The sequence below is a fragment of the Homalodisca vitripennis genome, chromosome 4, assembly GCF_021130785.1.
Source record: "Homalodisca vitripennis isolate AUS2020 chromosome 4, UT_GWSS_2.1, whole genome shotgun sequence".
In the NCBI taxonomy this organism is placed as follows: domain Eukaryota; kingdom Metazoa; phylum Arthropoda; class Insecta; order Hemiptera; family Cicadellidae; genus Homalodisca; species Homalodisca vitripennis.
The window spans coordinates 97242118-97262309 of NC_060210.1; the positions used below are offsets into that span (position 1 = coordinate 97242118).

At 32.4% G+C, this 20192-nt stretch overlaps 1 protein-coding gene across 2 annotated transcripts in view; it reads right to left on the reverse strand.

Annotated features, from left to right (window-relative positions):
- Positions 1 to 20192, reverse strand: part of LOC124359817 (octopamine receptor beta-2R-like) — a 352308-nt gene that overhangs the window by 41861 nt on the left and 290255 nt on the right. The window lies entirely within an intron of this gene.

Consider the following 20192-nt stretch of genomic DNA (forward strand, 5'->3'; position numbering starts at 1 on the left):
GTATGTAACCTCAGTTATCACTGAGTCACGATGCGTGAAGGTATAGACCAAAACCGATTTTATGTATAGTTGCCTTACTGAAAGAACTTTTGTCTCCTTAAAAAGTCGAATTGTTGGTTTTTTTACCCGGATTTTATTACTAATTTTTGTAAAATGTAAAGAGCGTAGATTAGGTTTTTACGAGCGTCTCCCAAAGCAACTATTCCGTGCAACATAATAAGCAATAAGCAAAATATACATGCTTGATTTAATTTAAATTTAGTATCTGACTCAGCTGATGAAAAATATATATTAATTTCCTAAGTTAGTTCTTAATTTTCTTGGTGTGGCTATTAGATTTAAATTTCAAATGCAAAATTACTCCCTAATATTTATACTGGTCTTCCCTTTCAATGACGTTACATGTACAACACTCACTGAGAGTGGAGCACCAATCTTAGATCAGCGGGCGGCCGACCCACAGCACGCAGGGCAATTGGCAAACATTTGGTTTTACCTCGTTCATAGTTAGCACATTATCATTAAACCACTTATGAAATAAGACTAAGATTAAGATAATTCTCTTGATGCAATTTGATACACTTCTTTCGATTTTCTACCGTTTAGTATTATTGCCATGTCATCTGCAAATAGAAACACATCTTATTGTTAAATTTAGTTTGTTAATATTATTTAAATACATAGTATAAAACTCAAACAACAGGTTGTAGAGGACATTGATTTCTAATTTATTACTATGAGAAAACATAAAGAGTGTTTCTAAAAGTGGTTTCTAAAATAGATATATTGCATCCACATCTTTGACAACACGAGGTAGAAGCTGAAATCTTCTGATCGGATGCAGGATAACTGGGCGTACAATATGTCTAAGTGGAGAATATTTTGAAAAGTTATGCAGTAGATATGTGGCATCCACGACCTTGGCAATACGAGGTAGAAGCGGAAATCTTCTGAACGGAAGCAAGACAACTGGGCGTGCAATGTGTGTAATCGGGGAATATTTTGAAAAGTTATGCAGTAGACATGTGGCATCCACGACCTTGGCTATACGAGGTAGAAGCGGAAATCTTCTGACGGAAGCAAGACAACTGGGCGTGCAATGTGTGTAATCGGGGAATATTTTGAAAAGTTATGCAGTAGATATGTGGCGTCCAAGACCTTGGCAATACGAGGTAGAAGCGGAAATCTTCTGAACGGAAGCAAGACAACTGGGCGTGCAATGTGTGTAACCGGGGAGTATTGTGCGAGGCAGAACTGGAATGAATGCGAGAAACATGCAAATGAGAAGCTCTAATGCAATCTACGCCGCCATTGTTCCCCCTGAGGCATGCTAATTACAATGATGAACGGGAGCCTTGGTTTCTTGTTTCTATGTGTCATCACCCGAATAACGAATATTTGTACAAAGTTTGGATGTTGTGTAGCATGGCATATTTATGTGTTTGGGGTAAATGAAAATAGTAGAAATGCTAATAAATTACACATAAAAATGTTAGTTGTATACCCAGGCGTTTAATGTGTAGCATGGCATATTTATGTGTTTGGGGTAAATGAAAATAGTAGAAATGCTAATAAATTACACATAAAATGTTAGTTGTACCCAGGCGTTTAATGTGTAGCATGGCATATTTATGTGTTTGGGGTAAATGAAAATAGTAGAAATGCTAATAAATTACACATAAAATGTTAGTTGTACCCAGGCGTTTAATGTTTAATAATATATATTTTTGTCAAATACTAAATGAAATAATTTAAATATGCACAATTAACAAATGTTTGTATGCGATTAAAACACATGAATTAAATTGGAAAAACGATATACTAGCTTCAGTAATTCACTCGTCACCGTGGTACAAATTAAAAGTCTAAAGAAAAGTTGTAGGTGCTTATTGAGGTTATGCAAGATAAGTATAGTACTTTATGCTATACCTATTAAAATCGATACAATTTTTAATATATAAACTTCTTGATATTAAATCTCTTTAACATCAATACGAGTAGTGATAGGCGCTACGCGCCAAAGAGGACGGCAAACGAGTGTCAATAGACCTGCAATACCACAATAAATCAATCAATGTTTATTGCGGAGACATGAGTTAGGCCTACATGCATAGCAAAAGTCAATAATTAGAGGACAGAGCTAAATCTCTATACATTCTCATCACATAAGAGGTTACACTCAAATATACAATTTAGAATTCATGCATCCTTCATCCATTTGATAATTTTTCACTATAGTGCCTGATTAAGTCAATCTCCTGATTGTGTAATCTCCATTCAAATTCCAAAAATTCAGTAAAATTATAAAATGCTTGTGATGGTAACCTTTTCAAACGAGGTTTTAGCGGATTGGTTGTTGTTGCGGCATTTTTCATCTCATTGGACAGATTGTTGGTGAGGTGAACACCTGCCTGTGTTCATAATAGTTCGATAGTTTCCCCTGCCTCTGGTCTTACATGAGTGAATGTATTAGCTAGTTTTCATGGCACATTTAGATTTACAAAAAAATTTCTTCTTCTTCTCAGCAGAGTCAACAGCTGCAATTTTTTGAAGGTTTTTCTAAAAGACTCTCTGAAATTCAAATGAGAGATTATTCAAATCACTTTCCTCGGCAATCTTAACACTCTCAAATGGTTGTTTGCACAGGCACCCCACAATACCACTACGTAGGTTCATCAGAACCTAACTGGGAAATACTTGGCCGCTGTGTGCTTGGATCGAGAGCAGACCAGTACGGGACTAGAGGCAGGGACAACTTCCGACTCGATCAGCACAGAACGACGGCTTATGGACGCTTACCGTCCCAAGTTGGTGACAGGCTAATCAACAGGCTCCCTGAGAGAATTAAAAAATTAAACAATCCCAATCAATTTAAAGCTCGACTAAAACATTTCTTGGTGTCAAAGGCATCTTACTCTGTTGATGAGTTCATAATGGGCCACTGGGATGAAAATATTAGAAATTAATTAGTTATTCAAGAGTATTACTCGTAACATAAAACCCGGTTCTGATATATATATATATATATATATATATATATATATATATATATATATATATATATATATTTATTTAAATAAAGACCGAATGACATCTTTATGCTGTGTGATTTATGACATACTGTGTTTATGCAAAATAGGACTATTAATTTATTATGGCTTTATTTTAAAGTTGTAGTTTCAAATGAAATTCCATTTCATGACGCATGTAATGCAATTGTAACTATTGTTCATGCAATAAAGAGGATTATTATTATTACTACTACCTTACCGCTGCTCTGTGCACTGTGATTGACAGAAGACGAGTAGTAATAGGTCGCACTACCTTACCGCTGCGCTATGCACTCTGATTGTCAGAAGACGAGTAGCAATAGGTCGCACTACCTTACCGCTGCGCTGTGCACTCTGATTGACAGAAGACGAGTAGTAATAGGTCACACTACTTTACCGCTGCGCTGTGCACTCTGATTGACAGAAGACGAGTAGCAATAGGTCGCACTACCTTACCGCTGCGCTGTGGACTGTGATTGACAGCACACGAGTAGCAATAGGTCGCACTACCTTACCGCTGCGCTGTGCACTGTGATTGACAGAAGACGAGTAGCAATAGGTCGCACTACCTTACCGCTGCGCTGTGCACTGTGATTGACAGAAGACGAGTAGCAATAGGTCGCACTACCTTACCGCTGCGCTGTGCACTGTGATTGACAGAAGACGAGTAGCAATAGGTCGCACTACCTTACCGCTGCGCTGTGCACTGTGATTGACAGAAGACGAGTAGCAATAGGTCGCACTACTTTACCGCTGCGCTGTGCACTCTGATTGACGCAGACGAGTAGCAATAGGTCGCACTACCTTACCGCTGCGCTGTGTACTGTGATTGACAGTAGACGAGTAGCAATAGGTCGCACTACTTTACCGCTGCGCCGTGGACTGTGATTGACAGCAGACGAGTAGCAATAGTCTGCACTACCTTACCGCTGCGTTGTGCACTCTCATTGACAGAAGACGTAGCAGAAGACATTGACGAGTAGCAATAGGTCATACTACTTTACCGCTGCGCTGTGGACTGTGATTGACAGCAGACGAGTAGCAATGGTCTGCACTACCCTGCCGAAACGCTGTAATCTACAGCATAGATTACCAAAACCTACAGCAATTCATAGTCGGTAGCAGCAGTGTTACTTATAATAATGTAAATACGATATGACAAATAAATTTCATAGTTGTGATTATAAAAAGTGTTTACCATAAATGTTTACCAACACTAAGAAGGTACCAGTGTATCTCTTCGTTGATTTCTATACTAAATGCTAGATAACAACCACACGAGTTTACATGGTACGAGCAAATAATAAAAATTTATCTCACAGAACGTTATATTATTAAACGTCCTTATGCTATGTTAACACATATGTAATTGTTTGTCAAGGGCTTAAACTAATTTTGTTTCATGCCATACAATTTAATAGTGCCATTTTAAAAATAAACTTCATTTAATCAAAGAAGATATTTGTGTAAGAAAAGTAATTGCCTAACCTATTTAGATTTTATAACTAATTAATGAATACTAATTAATTTAGTTTCTGGAAATATGAGTTGATATAATTGCAAAACTTTTACAAGAATATTACAAGTATAGTCCAGTCGTATTACCTGATTGAAAAAATAAATGTTTTCTTACAGCAAACTAATGGCACAATTTAGTCAAATACATCATGAATAAATAAAAAAACCATTCCGAACCAAAATCGTCTATTAGGGGGTATAGGAGGGGTGGTTTTTAGGGGTGAAAATGGTTTTTTGCAATTTGTGAGTAAATAATGCATCCTATTGAAAACATTCAAATGTAAAAGTTGTTGGAAATAAAAAAAATCTACAAATTATGTAGTAATCATTTTTGCCCTAACCTCAAAAGTTTCCCAAAAAAATTCAATAAACCGTTTTTTTGGTTTTTAATTTTTTTCTTTTACAAAAATGGTTTGATTGAGCTGAAAGTTTGATCAAATATACATTGTGCTATTCTAAAAATACTGTATTTTTTCATTAAGAAATATTCAGCCCATTATAATAAAATTTCACTTTAAAAAAATATTTTTGATAATTTTCAATCACCATTTTCAAAAATTTTTTTTAATCAAAAAAGGTTCTCTGACGGCTCATTATTTTCGTTTTTTTTGTCTCTTTTGAAGAAATGAAATAAAAAATATGTAGTTTAATTGAAAAAACTGCAATGTAAAATTGAAAATAAACAAAAGGTTGACATTTTTCATTATACATTGTATTAATTACGTGGAAAAATTGTTATTATTTATTTAAATTATATATTTTTTTATACCAGTGCTATTTGTAAGCATTAATGCATAATAATAATGAATCATGCATATTTAACAATTACGTGGTAATTTTTAAATAAATAATAAAAAAACAGAATTCGAGTCTTAGTAAATCTTTTTTTAAATTTGCATTTTTCATTGTATATTTTTTATTTCTTTACAATATTTTTTACAATTCTTATTGAAATTGAATCAAGAAACCATTATTTCTTTCCAAAAGTTTTTTTTTTTTTTTTTTGAATATTTATGTATTTTTTTCAGTGAACTTAAAAATATAAATATCTTTTTTTTCATATTGTACGTCATCTGATCGTGATTCATACCATATTCTACTCAATGTTTCCCTGCTTTTTTTAAATGTAATGATTGTATCTCCTTTTATTGAAGGAAACACAAGATCATTATCAAAACTATCACTCAATTATTTTTTAATGTATTTAATGTTGGGATATCACCATTAAAATCTTCTTTAATTTCGTTAAGGGAAAATTGGCCCTCGGATGATTTTTTTTTAAGTAATACACGCAGTAACTTATGGAATCTTTAGAATCTACACTCGATGTATGTCTACAAGATGTTGAGCTTGTCCTATCATAAAAAGATGACATGCACCTTTTATGATAATAAGCTTGAACTTCATCTGATTCTTTGAGAAAATTCAGTCTAACTAACAGACTTTTATTAAATGATTCTGAAACATCCCTTCCCTTTACAGTTGATAACATTTTTCTTTAGTCTCAACCTTCTGCATGCCGCGAAATGCTCTATTTTGGTTAAAAGGATCTTCTAAAAAACACCATGATGCTCAAAATCAAAATCACATGCTTCTTTCATAATCTTCTTCCCAATACATTTTTTTTCTTGTTTGTTCTTTGGAAGCTGTAACAATTGATCGAGGTCTATTGTATGCCGATCGACAACCATCATGAATGTGTGCTTCAGTCAATTTCTGAAATGTTTTGTACCGCTGATCATTGCTTTGTTTACTTGACGAAATAAAAGTATCTATCCCTCGACTTTTTATTTTCACCAAATCTCCATCGCGGCTTTTACAAATGATACAAGAAGGTACCTTTTCCACTTTACATGAATCTATAAAATGCAGAAAGCACGATAAAATTAGTAAAATTGTATGTACAGAGACAAAGTTTTATGATCTGTATTATTTTTAATATTTTTTTTGAATAATTTGTATAAAATTTTGTTTCGCAAAATTTTAAAGTTTTACTTACGATTTGTATTTTATATGGACAAAAATCTTGTAAATTGCTAATCACGAGGCTTATTTCACGACACTACTCCAATATAACTTGACTGACGACAAAGCAGCTGCTTATTGAATGCTTAGAAACATACTGAAACCCGTATAATAGAAGAATAGGATTGACCCCGCCCTTTTGCTTCAAGGACACTATTATATACCTGTAATCCAACTTTCACATTCAACAATTTATTTATTTGACCATTTTTAACTGCTATTTCTCCTGGACTAGTATTACAACGTATACAAAATAAAAATTTAAGGACGTTTGAATAGAATTGTTTTCTTTTGTACTGGGTTAATAATTTGGGATGCATTTGGAAGTATATAATTCATTGATTTATTAAAACCACATTAAATTATCAACACATAGATATTTTTAATATTAAAAAGAATGTTGGGGAATTTTAGATTTGTAATGTGATATCTGTGAGTTCGTTTGTAGGAGAAGTAGATTTTCTCTTTTAGCTTATTGAAAAGACTTAAGAATTTATAAAAATTATTAATTAATTATTGTAAGATTGTATAGTTAACGAAAACGTGGTCGCTTAAAAATAACTTATTAATAATTTACATCTCTCAGGGTGTACACAGTTCATTATACTTTAAAATGTTATTTCAAGAAACAGTTTATTGTAGTTTTGTCCGGTTATTGAAATAAAAAAATCCTAATTCATTCTAAAAATATTAACATAGGAACGGAACAAAAGTTATTTTAGTACCACAGCCGTGCTATATCCAATCCCTTTAGTCGGTTAGATTGGACATGACATTAACTGGAGTACATGATGTAGATGTAATAATTCATATAAAGTGTTGGTAAAACGATTTGACCCTGGAGATCAGCTCTGTGAGGTTACGACCTTGACACTTCCAATTGACTGCGGACCTCTGTTAAAATCTATTGTAGCTGTGCGACTCGAGCCGAGTCGGCGAAACAAAACAAAAAATATTCTCTTGTGATTAAGTCCTTTGCACTACCAAATCTTTTCTATTTGGTATTATAAATAACGTCAGAAGAAAGTAATGTTTATAGTGTGGATAGAAATTTGGAATAGAAAAAATAGACATTTATTTATTATTGTTACCTTATATTCCGTACATACTACGATATCCTATTAATAGACGCCTTGTTAATTTATTATTTTCACAAATTTTGAGAAATTATAATCTTTGAAGTTAAAGAATGAACGCGTTATTACTGTATATGCAGTTTCAAAGTGGCTGTAATTAGTTTCAATAATATTTTTTATAATTATATAATACATTTATGTGTGTTAAAAAATTTAATGTTTTTCTGTAGATTGAAAAATAGTTAAGGATAAATTATATAAAGTTAAAAGTTTGGATATGTGGCATAACTTAGAATATATATATATATATATATATATATATATATATATATATATATATATATATATATATATATATATATATATAATTTCAATAAACATTGAATCACAAAAAGTACTTGCCTTATTGAAATTAAATAAGGCTATTGCCATTTATACAATTTAATGTATATATATATATATATATATATATATATATATATATATATACAATTTAATGTATATATATATATATATATATTACGCTGATGTGTTGTTAGAGTTATAAAAACTGAAACTTTACAGTTATGAAATCTACGCTGAGAAATGTTGATGTAAGGGACCCTGAGAATTCTAAAGTTATTCATCTACACTGATAAATTAAGAAATATCTACAAACCAGTCCAGATAAAAAATCATTATAGCAGTTTTTAAACGTAAATTATCTTTGTTCTAGATATTTACAAGTCTAGCTAGGATTATGTTTTACAAAATTCCGGTTTCCATAATTTTGAAACTATTTCTTTACTATGATTGGCTGACAAACGTCTGTTACGTGTTAAGATTTTAACCAAACTTTGTTTCAGCTATATATTTCAGTACTTGTATTCACAGGTATCTGTTATGTTACCGTATTGTTCAACACTTCTGTTATTCAAATCGTATGAGATATAAAATATTTTTAGCAGCAGTTTTTAAGGATATAAAAACTGGTACATATATAACCATACATATGTAGTCATATATATATATATATATATATATATATATAAGACTATATACATATATATATATATATATATATATATATATATATATAAGAGTTCTGGTTACAAATGTCCTTTAACATTTCGGCATTTGCCGTTCTCAAAAATGGCTAACAAGAAATAATAAAATAGTACATGAAACAAAATTAACAAAAATACATAGAAATTTTCATAAAATAAATAAATAAACAAGAATTTTTAAACATGTCATTAACAGCTAAGAGACATATCATGAACAGAGAAAGATAATGTATAAAATTTTCGAATCATCTTTTATTCAGATCAAAGGGTACTTTATATTTTAATATCAACTGATGTACCTGATCAGTGCCATATAACCAAGCGAAGATTTTGAAACTTTAAGATATATAAAATTGAAATTATTCGTAATAGATTAAAAATTTACCTATGGTCTAATCTGTACATTAGGGAAGATGAAAATTTGGTAAAAACTCGAACAGACGGTATTTATAATTTTATTTAACAAGGCTGGCCATTAATGGCTTTTTTAGAAACTACATTTTCTCCAGAAATTGGACATGAATGAATTACAAATGAAAGCAGTACATATTTTGATTACAAAACCTTATATAACAACGCCATAAACCAATTTATATAGAGAGTGTAAATTAAGTCCTGATACGCCTGGAAATGTTCCAAACGAATTGAGATATAAATGTACAATCTTCACTATACCTAAATACTTTTTTTGCACTTTTGAAGGTTAAAAATATATCCCTCCCTATTTTAAAAGAGGGTAGAGGGGGCTAACTTTACATATGGAAATTGCAACCCTTAACTTGTGACATGTAATTTTAAAGGTCTATTCAATGGAAATACAATGACACGAACAAAACATCTCTAAGACAATCTTAGCAAAAGTTATTGAAAAATAATCTCTTACACTGTAATTACACCTAGAAAAAGACATCTCTTACCAAACCTATGCACACCAGATACATTACATACTACGTAAAGGGATAGGCCGGTCCCCTCCGTCTTACTATAAAATATCATGCATTCTTTGTGTTGATATGCGCTACACATTGGCATTGTTCCCACAGATTATTATATTTTGCATTATTTGTCCATAACGTTTGTTAGAAACGGCGTAGAGGAGTTTTGTTAGTGTCATTGTGTTTCTATTGAATAGACCTTCGGTATGACTAGTCACAAGATAAGGGTTGCAAATTGAAATTATACAGTTACCTCCATCTACCCCTTTTAAAAAGGGGTTACATTTCTTTTTACACTAAAAAAAAATAAAAAAGAGTAATTTAATAAGTGTTTGAAGTGGTGAAGTTCGTACATTTATATCTCAATCCGTTTGGAGTATATCTAGACGTATCAGGAATTAACTTACACAATTTTGGGTGCGCCGACAGCCGAGCTGTCTAATACGTTGGACTCTGAGTCTGAGTTAGAGATAGTGCAGGTTCGAATACTGTTTGTGGCCCTTGCACTTTTTATCAGTATCATTAACCTTGTACTGTATCGACTCTCCCCCTTATTCTATTTCATAAGATCATAAGCACAGGCCAGTAGCCCATGAGGATGGGTAGAGTAAGGCTTAATAGGGGATCGGCTTCTTATTTATTTATTTTTATTTTATACATTTCTAAATTATAGTGGGCTGTAAGTTGGCCTGTCATCAAACAACATCGGGCCGCCACACTTTACATTGTTCTGATGGAGGTTTTTGGTGCACAATCCTGTTTTTCATCAACATCATTAGATTACGTAAATTCTCATATTTTTGTGTAGTTTAATCAAACTAAATTAGTATTATATTATTTCGACAAATCAATTATGAGATAATAATTTTTTATAAACGTCTATATAAAATTACCGTCATGCAGAGTTATTACAGGTATGTAAATTATTTATTATCAAGGCATTAAGAAATAAGCTCATAAATTGTTTTAAATAAATTTTTACATTTCGAAATAATGCATTAAAAATTATGTAACGAGAAAGAATCGTCCTATATAAATGTTATATGGCATACTTTAACTGGCCGAGCGTTAGTGAAGCCTATTACTATAAAAGATGGGATACTCTTCAGTCTGTTCAGTCAAGAACAACAAACAACTGATACCTCTGAACTGGGACATGTTTGGTGTCCCGGCTTGTGCAAGCGTATCTTTAAAGGGGCCTTGCTCGCTTATGCGTTGACGCATTTCGTTGGCAAAAGTACCGTTGGAATTTTCATAAAAATTGAAAAATAGCTGGTATCGTTAAAATCGGTATAACATATTTAAAAAGCTGATACCTATCCATAGAAAAAATCTTAGTTGCTCTCCGCTTGTGCAAGCATACCTGTAAAGTGATCGAGTTCGCTTATGCGTTGAAGAATTTCTTTGAAAAAGGTACATTTGGAATTGATATAAAAATGACTAAATAGTTCGTACCTTGTGAATATTATATAAATATACACGTTTTGTGTTATTTGAATTCAAATATTTTAAACAGGCACCATTTTGAAACGGTTAAAAGGTTTTTGTTAATTTTTATTTTCAAAAAAGTCTACCAAAGATTAATACATTTCTCAAGTGTCATTACTTTATCTTTACTGGTTTAAAATATATAATTCACTATAAAAATCACATACAGACAGATATATGGAAAACTAAAGGTTTTAGGACACACCTTCATATGCACCTTATGCTCATTTTTATGGGTAGAACAAAATCCCAAAATATTGTTCTGAGCACCCTGTATACATAATCTTTCATGCATGAATATTTGAGCTCGGTTTACGAGGGCCAACGTAGAATCCTAATCAAAATTAGGGCTTCTTTTTATACTTAATGGTGGGAAGGGTTGATTCAGTGTGGATGTTAGGTTTGCTCGTTTAACTTACTCTTGTGCAGCGTCTGATATCTGACATTGTCGAATTTTTCACTCCTGGAATCTAGAATTATGTCTGTCTGAAGAGGACCAAACAAACTCTTTGCATAGTGTCGACGTTAGAGATACCTAGACTACAACATATAGAGTAATTTACGTGAGGAGGTATTTTATTTTCTCATCAGATACAAATTTGGGTTGCAACAACGATCCCTACACTGTATCAAACTCAATACTCACCATGAGTTTGCTTGAGTTTCAATCATAACTATGCCACGTGTAGAAATCCCGGTTGCTCCACTGTCCTGGAGAAAATTACTTTTGATAAGTAAGTTTCTTAATGTAAGATCTTTGTTCGTATCAAAGTAACCTTTTGTTAAGAAGTAATCATAAATGCTCAACAACCACTGTGGATCTCACGCTAAGCTAATTAGTCTAGCTTTGATGCGGTCGGGGTCTTGCCACAAGGCATAATTCTAGTAGTATGAGAACTCCACTGTATTCACTGAAGAGTAGAGTCTGCCTAGAGTCTGACGTGATATCATTATTTCTTACTAACTATGTTGGATAGTTCATAAATAGGCATCCCATACATAAACTATAACAGGGGATATAAGTTTAGGACTACCTAGCCGGAAACAAGGTTTGCGTAATACGTCTCTGCAGCCAGTTGTTAAGGTCCATTACTGATGTTCTCTTGAAAAATTTTCCATTTAGCATAAGCCCTGAAGGTGACGTTCCACAGCCTCTTCGTGGCCTTTTTCGTGATAGTCTTGAGGTTGGATAATCTACCTACCAAGTAAGGGCTTTCAGAGCCATGGTGTGACACAGAATCCGCCATGCAAGAACGGGAGAATGATCTACTTCGGTTTTAAGCACCCATTAAGAATCTACGACTGATAATATTTCCTAATCAGACTGTAAATGCATGAATGGGATTATTTTTGTTTGGTATATTTTTGTATAATATTATGAATAACAGGGATATTCAACAAAATCGCAGTCAAACCAATTAGAAAAAACATGGATATACTCGTATATACTATGTTTCGTATCATTAGGATGCTTAGTTGTATTCATTGAAGATTCTACAACTCCAGTAGTTGCCTTTGGGACATGAACGGCTGTGAAGCCAAGAGGGGGAAAGACCGTTAGTTAAAGCGGTATCTACAGGAATAGAATAATTTAAAACATCGAAGGGGTGCAATATTGTAGAAGGTTAGTACAACAGCTCCAAACAACTAAAGTATGCTTTATGTAAAAGTTCATAGGACTTTGAAGGCTCTTGGAGCAATTTAAAAAATTGTTGTATAGTTGTAAATGTTATTAAAATGACACTTTTCCAAAATGATTGATAATGTTTTATGAGGCCTTTCGAAATTAAAGTTTTCATCATCAGGCGACTCTACTAGCCATAGGACATTGTTTTGTAGCTTTTAAGTTTTTTAATAAATAGACATAGTTGTACAACAAAATTCATCCATACAATAACGTGAACTCAGTACTAAGCAAACTTAGTAATTAAGGTTGGATTAACAGCTTTGTCACGAAGACATGCATACTATAAAATTATATATGTTTTTTAGTAAAGCCTACATTATTTGATTAATTGTGAGTGTTTACTATAATATTTATGTAATCAAATAACCTTTCGCATTTTTTGAATATTTATATTTATTTTCTTCGAAAACCGTAAAGAATTAAATAATTAATTGTATTCAAGCATTACTGACTTAAAAAAAAACACTTTTTTTCTAAACGGATATGTAACCTACTAGGTAAGCAAGGTAAAGTAAACTAAACTGTGCATATTTGAAATTGAAATCCACAAAATCTCTGTTTGTACTCCCATTTACCTCTTAATGATATTTTCTAGGGAAATTAAGATATTTTTCTCCATAATTTGTATTGCAATACAGACAACTCACTAATTTACAATAATATTTACCTCCCATTAAATACTGGTTATGAAATTCATGTCAAAGTGTGGGAGATCTATATTGTTGCTATTATTCATATGTTAAATCAGTGAATATTTAAACTAGAGTAAACATTACCCGTGTGAAATAACTGTAAATACATTATTATAAAAGAATATAACTGCAGTAGACGTGTAAGTTCCGTTTGCGGTCTCACTGAGAGGTGGATTAATTACTTGGTACCCGAGTGAGAGAGAGGGAGACAGAGAGAGAGGGAGAAAGAGAGATAGAGTGAGGTAGGTGAGGGCCGCTCCGGGGTACAAGCTCCATCGATTGACACGGCCAGACCTGGCGACGCGACGCGACTTCTGGCAGTCAGCAATCATCACTTTTACCCACCAGTGTGGCCCGTGTATTGTGTCACGATTTGTGGACACTTTCACTCAAATTTCTTAAAAGTGTATTAAGAGTTTTGAGTGAAAATGTATTTCTCCTAAAACAATTTTTTATAAAATTTGAAGGAAACAAATTATTTAGTGACACACATTTTTAATACTTTTTAATGTTTTACTTATTAAAGAAATAGTTTATTTGACTGTATATTATTTTACTAAAGCTTGTGGTTTTGATCCAACTTGGTTACACCGGCTTGGTTATAATAATACAACTGAAAGTAATTAAAGTTTACAAAATGTATTTTTATAGTTAATAGATTTACTACGTGGTACTCAATGTTTCAACTAATGAAGTTTAATACCTATGATAAGTACAAAGTATTACTACATTTTAATAATTGAACTCTATTCTGATATGTGTCATACACAATAATGGTTTGTGAAGTACAATAAATGTTAGGGAGTCCATAATTTCTAAACTTGAAAACAATAACATTTGTGCAGAGAGTAATCACATTAATTATTTATCAACACTCCCATGTACTATAATCGATATGTGTTTATTTGTTTGGTTGAGTTTATTTTCATACGGAACGCTTTCGATCACAGTTGAACGCAATGGTATTGTATAATTTCATCTATGTGTAGCGTCATGTACGAGTTAATACGTGTTAAAATAAACATTAGGTTCAATTTCATTAATTGCCCCCAGACCCTTAACTTTTAACGATTACACGGTTCTATTCGGTTATTGTATTCTAAAACTATTAAATAGATCATAAATTATAGTCAACGATTAGTAGTAATAATAATTTTTACATCGTTATCAGTGTAAATATCACAGGCAAACGTCTTATCGTTATGAAGGTAACAGCCTTCGACTGGTCACCCGAACATGGTCAAATTTAGTTTATAAAATTATAGTTAAGAAAGAAGAGATTTGTTATACATTCAACACACATTACATTTCATGACTTTTATTGTTTGGTTTGATACGATTTTACGTTCAGGGAACTATCGCCATAACTGCAGGGAAAAAAGAGTGTACTGTCTCAGCCCACACTGATGACCTGAGGCATTAGCTCCTCTTCATACTACTATACCTCTTCATATATACTATATGATTGGAACATCACACCTTACACCGTGGTATAGGAATGCAGCCCTTCGAACCAGTCATTTGATTCAATTGATTCTTTAAAGCAGACAACTTTAATAGGTCAACGAGAAACAAGATAATCACCAGTATGTTATTCATCGTTTAAAAATCGAAGGAGTTACAGTAATGTTTGGTTTCAAAAATAATTCCGCTTAATTAGTGGAATTTAAAGAATACTAAAGAGAGCACTTTTGAAAAATGTTATAACCACATATAGACAAAAATAGAAATTAAAGTTTTGGAGAAATTGACACAAGTCTCGAAGGTAAAATTAGTCCAGAATAATTTAGATACGTTTTCAACATTCATAGAAGTTATTTTTTGGATGTTGTATTTATTTATCCATACATAAAAGAATTATTTTCCAGTGCATTCTTTAAAACAGAAAGTAAATGATCACATTTAACAAAAATTCTATCTATGTCATAGAAATTGGATTTCGTTAAATATTTTTGTATAATACTGATATTGAGTGCTTCTTTGAATATATTATTGCGGAATACTTCAAAGTATCATCTTAAATTTACAGGAAAAATGTTCATAAATTAAGTTTATCAGAATGTGAGTGATATGTTTTTCTAAAAAACCCGTGTTTTTGTCAGTAAATCTGACCGTAGGAGCAATGAGAAAGCGAGCACGAGCTTGTGTGAGAAAAGAAGGTCGCCATTTTGAGAATGAACTGCAATGATTTTACTTTTAATGTTTTGTGTTCATGAGGTATTCTAATTTTCATTTACCTTATTGATAATTGATTAAAGTTCCATTATTAAATATCTTTACTAATGCTCAAAAATTATGTTTGTTATACCGTCCTATGACTACTCATTGTTAACTTTTAACCTATACTGATTTTTTTAATGGCAAAACACCTAAATAGTTGGTCATATGGCATACCATTGTAAAGCCTATTAAATGGCAAAGTTTTTAATATCACTTGACACATTCTTGTGTACAGGGTGTGGTAAAAAGATGGGGTTCAATGATATTTCAGTTTTTCTTAAACTTAGCAACTTTGCCATTTGAATCGAACTGAAGCTTGATTTTCTTTTCTTACCGTTTGAATCAATAACTTTTTCAAATTGAAAATTTAACGGAAAATCTAAAAATTATGTAGTTTGCTCACATATGTCTATACGTTTCTGAGAAATATCAGATTTACGTACAAAAACACAGGTTTTTTAGAAAAAACTGAAAATAATTCATTTCAGACGTAATTTTTTTAGTTAAATTTTTTTATAACCACCATTGTATCACATTTACATTGCATTATAACCCAAAATATTTTGTCACACCAAGAGCCACTCACCCTGTATATACGAGTAACTACTATCTAGTTTACACAAACAAGGAAGGATACACGTTTTTAATACTAACCTAATGTAATGTGATTTTGTAAAATTAGGTAATTCAACATGAAGTAGTTAAAACTAAAAATATATTTAAGGACTCATGAAATTTGAGTGTTGCAAACAAGCATTTTAGGAGATAAAACTGTTTTGTGTCTGATATGAGAATAAATTATGCAAAATGCTAATTAAATGCATAATCCCCATTTCACTCATATCGCGGCATTACATTAATACTCTGTTTAAAACTAATATTTTTTAAATGTGAAAATGTCACCGACTCAGTAAGAATAACCTACGCCAACTTAATACGTATAAAAAGTAATTATCAATTGCTTAAGAAAAAATGCTAATGTACAACGATACCAATTAATATTCATAAAAGATCCAAAGTTATTAAATTATGCCTCTTTACACTGATGTGCCCAAAGGTAGAGTGAATCAGTTCTATATTAATATAATCAAACAATTAATATCTACAAAAACAAATTATATTATTTTTTGTATGTTTTCGAACTTTTATTATTCATTTTAAAGAATATCCAATACTTTGTTCCAAGTTATAAAAGAAGCGTGCCAACAGAGGCGCCGAAGGCGAGGGGAGCGCCACGATAATCACCCAGCGCATGGCCAACGGCACTGTGCCAGAAAGGTTATTAAAACGGAGCACTGTGACTGTTTGGATACAAGCTGCGACAATAATCTCTAAAGCTGGTAATGGCATAGATGATGGCCAACTGTACCGTGCCAGTAAGGTTATTAAAACGGAATACTGGCAATCTCTGTGACTGTTTGGATACAAGCTGTGACAATAATCTCTACAGCTGGCAATGGCGTAGATGATGGCCAACTACACCGTGCCAGTAAGGTTATTAAAACGGAATACTGGCAATCTCTGTGACTGTTTGGATACAAGCTGCGACAATAATCTCTAAAGCTGGTAATGGCATAGATGATGGCCAACTGTACCGTGCCAGTAAGGTTATTAAAACGGAATACTGGCAATCTCTGTGACTGTTTGAATACAAGCTGTGACGATAATCTCTACAGCTGGTAATGGCGTAGATGATGGCCAACTGCACCGTGCCAGTAAGGTTATTAAAACGGAATACTGGCAATCTCTGTGACTCTTTGGATACAAGCTGCGACAATAATCTCTAAAGCTGGTAATGTCATAGACGATGGCCAACTGCACCGTGCCAGTAAGGTTACAAAAAGTAATACTGGTATTCTCGTTGGTTTTTTTGAGACAATCTGGGACAATAATCATTAAGGCACATAATTGTATAGAGGATGGGCACTGACTCTGTGACGGTAAGGTTATTAAAAAAAAATAGTGGCATTCTATGTAGTTCTTTTTATACAGGCTTCGACAGTATTATGTAAAACAGATAACCGTATAGAAGATACCTAGCGGTACCGTGCCAGTTATATTACTGAAACGGAGTACTGGCATTCTATATAGCTTTTTTGATACAAGCTATGACTGTAATCTGTACAGCAGATAATGGTATAAAGGATTCCTTGCGGCACCAAGCCAGTTAGGTTCCTCAAACGTAGTACTGACATTCTATTTGGCTCTTTTGATGAAAGTAATCTTTAAAACATGTAGTGTTGTATAGAGGGCCAATGGCTCCAACCAACAGCTAAACAGCAATCATTATATATTCATTATTTGTGATAGTAACAGGTTTCGATACTGGTAATACAGTTGTATTGAAGAGACGGTGTTGAAATTTGATTGGTCATCAGTCAAAAATGTGCAAACAGGATCAATATGGCTGGTAGGTATCGATGCCGATAATACAGCTGAATCGAAGAGCATGTTTTCCGATGCTGGTACTATAGGAATTGAAGAGACGGTTTTGTATTGTGATTGGTCGTCAGTCAAAGATATTCAAACGGGGTCTATATGGCTGGTAGATTTTAGACTCTTTAATGCTATATTTGATCAAGTTATTATAATTTTGCTATCTAATTGTACGCATTTACGTTAAAAAATGTTAAAAATAACTTTAACAAAAGTATAGTAGTATAAAACTTAAAAAAAAGTTTGTGTTAAAGAAGTAGAATTCACCGCTGTGATTAATTAATCGCTGGATAGGATTCAGCTTCACTCCAAATGGATGTGTATTATTCAAAGTTAGGTTTACCGCCTGTTAAATAAAGATTATTCTCCACAGCATGTTTTAAATATTTAAAGATTTTAATTGGGTTATTAATAATATTTCGATCCGATGTGAACCGGGATACCTGTACCGTCATATCTAGTAATTGGGCTTGGGCACAAAATGTACATATGGCTCTTCCACTCTCAGTTAACGTGACATCGATAACAACGATGAAAAGTTCTCGTTGCAGATTACTGGGGTTGATCACTGCAGATAAAATATAACAACTAACTTGTTTTTGTTTTCTGCAATAGGTTTTCCTACCTGACAAATTCAAGGGTTTCTAAAATACTGGGAACAGTAATTGAATTGTGAACCTCCAAAGGATTAAAATACAATGGCGTTACGTAGCCTGACCAATTTTACACATACATCGAAATAAAATCCAAATATGGAGACCAAATAAGAATTTGTCATTCAATTAGGAGACGAAGTAAAAAATGCCAAATTTGCTCATATTTCAAGACATTAATATCTTTCATGGTATAATAAAAAAGTATTATCGTGTATTAGACACAAAAAATTAGTTTTTTAACTCAAAATTGGAAAATTACTAGCTTTTTCAATATTAACCACCCCATATTAATTTGCACAAAACTTTTCTATAAATTGTATTTGTCTTATGAGGAATCGTTTCTAAAAGATATACTAACAACCTTAAGAACATCATCTCAGCAATAAAATTTCGTAAGAGTTCATTATGCTGGGATAAAAAATTCCAACAGAATTAATGATAATCTACTAGTTCAAAAACATTTATACCGGGGTGTTTGATAAATATTAAGGCAAAAATACGTGATCAGCTTGGTTTTAACTCAAAAATTGACAAATCTTAAGTAATGTTTAAATTTATAACACATTATAATTTTAACTACAATATAAAACTTTATAATAACACACGTCTTTATGAGTATCACCTAGTTTTTAGTGCATTTAAATAAAGTAATTAAATTACCCAAATAGAATTAGAGTGTTGCTGTTTGGTTTTCTTGAACGGGGTTATTAATACGATGAATTAGAACTAGGAAATGTTTTCTATTAAATTACCACCGAACCACAATGATTAATTTTGAGATTTTGGCCTTGCACACTTGTAAGAAACATTAATCTTGGATATAAATAAGAAAACAATTTAGTGCAAAGTTTATAAACTAGGTATGTTTTAAGCAATTGAATATTTCTAAGTTTTCGAGAGATGATAATCCAAGTTTTTTAAATTTATAAACACCCTAGCTACTAAAATCGCTTTATAGCAATAAGTGTTAACAAATTTATCTTCCAACCTCTGAATGTGTTGCAATTATATATTTGTAAACTTTCTTCAGATTATGCCACGAGAAATATTTAAACCTTTGTTCACTTTGTTTAGCATTTAAATTTACATTTATACAAACACTCGTAAATTAGAATAGCACAACTGCTCATAATGTTGTTTAATGAACTGTTAATAACTTGTACGATAATGAGTTAAAGTAAGACAAGTTTAAGTATTTCCTTAGATGAATATGGTAAACTTAACACGTCATTACTTGTGAAGAGTTAGCCTGTGGGAAGTACGAAGCGGCAAGTAAAGTGGTGAGGCGTGACAGCAAAGTCTGCAGTAATTGTGGCCGCCAAAAATAGACCAGCTGACTTCCCGCCAAAGCCGTCTTTGTCGC